Source organism: Elephantulus edwardii, unplaced genomic scaffold (assembly GCF_000299155.1).
Source record: "Elephantulus edwardii isolate Elephantulus edwardi_28Jun2011 unplaced genomic scaffold, EleEdw1.0 scaffold00458, whole genome shotgun sequence".
Lineage (NCBI taxonomy): Eukaryota > Metazoa > Chordata > Mammalia > Macroscelidea > Macroscelididae > Elephantulus > Elephantulus edwardii.
Window position 1 is genome coordinate 419,254 of NW_006400208.1, and position 3,555 is coordinate 422,808.

Here is a 3,555-nt window from a genome sequence, read left to right on the forward strand (position 1 = left end):
AAAGGCATATTCAAAGACACTCCATAGAGTATGGCTCTGGAAAAATACTTTCTTTTTCTATTTATGGGAGACTTAGTTAATATTAATTCTAGTCCTTTCAGGTGCTCTTATATCCTTGACTATTCTGATGGTGAAACTTAATATTCATTTACATAAAAATTTCAACATCTACTCAAACATTTATCAAAGTTAAGAAATGCAGTTTTTTAAGTTGATCTTTGTAATCTTGATCCTTAAAAAATTAAGTGCTTTTAAGAGAAGCAAGTGTTCTGTTGTTCTTAAATTTGGCTTATTTATCTACCTAGACAGCAAACTTAGGTGGTTTAGAGATAATGCTATGTTTCAGAATTAGAATAGAATCAAAGAATAGTATAATTCACCTTTCAACAACTTTTCTCCTTCATATTATCTTTTGTTGTTATTAGTAGAAGATATTATGTAGACAATAGCTGAGAATTAGTTAAATTACAGATGTGAAATTTTAGTCTCTATAAGGATTCTTATTTGGATCTTACTTCATCTTATGTGGATCCACACTTGGTATCAGCAGTCAGGAGATCAGGAGACATATTGCATTGCAAAAGTCTGCAGTCAGGAACCTCTCCAAATTATTGAGAAGCAATGATGTTAGTCTGAGGACTTATGTGTGTCTTATTCAGGCTATGGTCTTTTTGACCACTTGTTATGATGCTGAGAGCTGGACAGAAAAAGAATGACAGAAGATGACTTGATGCTTTTGAACTGTGGTGTTGGAGAAGAGTACTGAATATCCAATGGACTGCCAAGAGAACAATAGATATGTCTTGGAGAAAGTGCAACCAGAGTGCTCTTTGGAGGCAAGGATGATAAAGCTTCATCTCACATACTTTGGGCATGTTGCTAGGAGAGGCTATTCAATGCAGAGGGACATCATATTTGGGAAGGTAGGGGGACGGCAAAAGGGGGGAGGCCCTCAACCAAGTAGATTAACACAGTGACTGTGACAATAGGCTCAAGTGAGTCAGACATTAGGAGGATGGTACAGGACAGGACACACTTCAGATATCTCACAGGGTTGCTATGACCATACTTAAATTGGACAACACCTAACAACAATAATAATATTGTCTCTATAAACTAGCCATCTAAAGATTAATGTTGCCCTCAATCAAATGAAGAATGATAACCTCAGAGAAAACTTTGTTTTGGGAATAGTTAATTTGTTTTCAGTATTTATAATAAAATATAGTATTTTTGTTAATTTTTAAAATTATGCATTATTATACTTTGAACTTTTAAAATTATTTCTATCAAAAGTCATTGGAACATTCCCAATGTAAACTGAAGTCTACTGTGCAATGAAATTTATTTCTTGCTATTCCTCTGAAATTTTTACTTTTATATATAAGCCAGGTTCAGAGCTGTTGCGTTATTGGGTGGTATGAATCTCAAGCGACTCAACAGCACATAACAACAACAGCAACATTGATGAAGGACCCACAGGTTACTCCAACTTTATGGGCCACATAACAAAGTATTCTTTGTCTCTCCTTTTTTTTAAAATTCTTTTTTGCACATTTTCTTCTCCCAACCAGCCCACCCAGCAATGCATCCCTTGTTCCAAATTGTTGTCATGAACGAAGAATTCTTAGTTTATAATAGTAAAAAATATCTGCCCCTAATAATACCCTAAAATTGTTTAAAGAAAATTGTTTATTTCCTTTGGGGCTCCCCTTTCCCCCTCCTGTCAAGTCTTTAATCCTTTAAATCCCTGTCAAATCTTCTCTATGTTTATTATGGTAACCTAATTTATTGTAAAAGATTAGAGACTTTTTGGTTAAACTCTTCAAGATTGCAACACATGCGCGCACACACACACACACACACATCATTCTCAGTATGTCACCCTGTGGTTCTTAATTTCTTAGGAAGAAGTTAAAATTTTTTGTTGTTGTGACTTAATAATTTACAGAACAAATCAATTTAGACTCAAAAGATCAAACAATTTTGTTTCATAATATCATAATATTGATGGCATTTCACAACTGGTAACATCACTTTTCCATGTCCCACTGTGTTTTAGTTTCTATCCTCCCTTCTTACAATCCCTTCCTGGCTTCTGAATGCTCTCCTTCACCAAATGCTGCTCATTTGAGTTCAAGTGGTTGCTTGTTTTATTATGTATTACCTGAGTGTCATTGCTCATCTGATAGACCCATCTAATGTTAATCTATGAACTGACTCATGAGGATGAGTTCAGTTCCAAAACTAAAGGGTGATGAAGGTTTATAGTTTGAGGATTTTACCAGTATCTACCTGTGTAGCAATCCTGGTCATTTTTATAATTTTAAGCTTTTTTCGCTCGTTTTGCTCCCATTTTATTTAGTACCTATTTGGCATGTTCCTTTTAAGGTAGAAGGTAGTCATGATCAGCCTTAGTTTCGGTCCCAGGATAGTAAAAGCAAAGATTCACATGATCCATTAGTCCTTTAGATTAATAATTTCAAAATATCTTTGATCTGCTCCATTTCTCTGCTCCAGATCAAGAGAGGCCATTAATAGTATTTTTTTTCTTCAGTAATTCCATTTTATTCCCTTTGTTAAAAATGTATTTTTTGCTTTTCGTTCTTTTCTGGCGTCCAAGATGTTGAAGCGAGGACGTGGTGGGTCCTCCGATGCAAAATTCCGGATTTCCCTTTGTCTTCTGGTAGGAGCTGTGATCAACTGTGCTGACAATACAGGAGCCAAGAATCTATATATCATCTCTGTGAAGGGGATCAAGGGACGACTTAACAGACTTCCTGCTGCTGGTGTGGGTGACATGGTGATGGGCACTGTCAAGAAAGGAAAACCAGAGCTCAGAAAGAAGGTACATCCAGCAGTGGTGATACGACAACGAACATCATACTGGGGAAAAGATGGAGTGTTTCTTTATTTTGAAGATAATGCAGGAGTCATAGTAAACAATATAGGCGAGATGAAATGTTCTGCCATCACTGGACCAGTTGCAAAGGAGTGTGCAGACCTGTGGCCCAGGATTGCATCCAATGCTGGCAGCATTGCATGATTCTCTAATGTATTTGTAACAAAAAAGTTCACCCAATTAAAACATTATTTGCTACCAAAAAAATGTATTTTTTAAAAATAATTTTAATGAGCATTTACAAGAGATTTTGGATTTCCGTTCATTCATTGCTGCACTTCTCTCTCCACCCATCCTTCCCTCCCCCCAGTTAAGATAGATATTTTCTTGTTAGACTGTGTTGTATCAATTTACATTCATATCATCCAGGAAACTATGGTCCTGAATCCCCGGCCCCAGAGAATTACTCCCTCCAAGTGTTTGGATTTGGCTAAGAAAAAAAAAATAAAATTGTAAATTTGCCTTCTGTTTATTCTACTACTTCCTTGGATACATGTTCAGGATATGTAAATATTCTTGTAGGGATCATCAGTTACACTTTCTTTTTTTTAATTACATTTTATTAATTTTCATGAACATTTACAGAGATTTTGGGTTTTCATTCATTCATTGTTGCACTGTTTTCTCCACCCTCATCCCCAGTTCGTTCTTCT

The 3,555-nt window shown here is 35.8% G+C and overlaps 1 pseudogene; it reads left to right on the top strand.

Annotated features, from left to right (window-relative positions):
* The first annotated feature begins 2,623 nt into the window (after positions 1–2,623).
* Positions 2,624–3,046, top strand: LOC102862151 (annotated as a pseudogene).
* Positions 3,047–3,555: the final 509 nt, after the last annotated feature.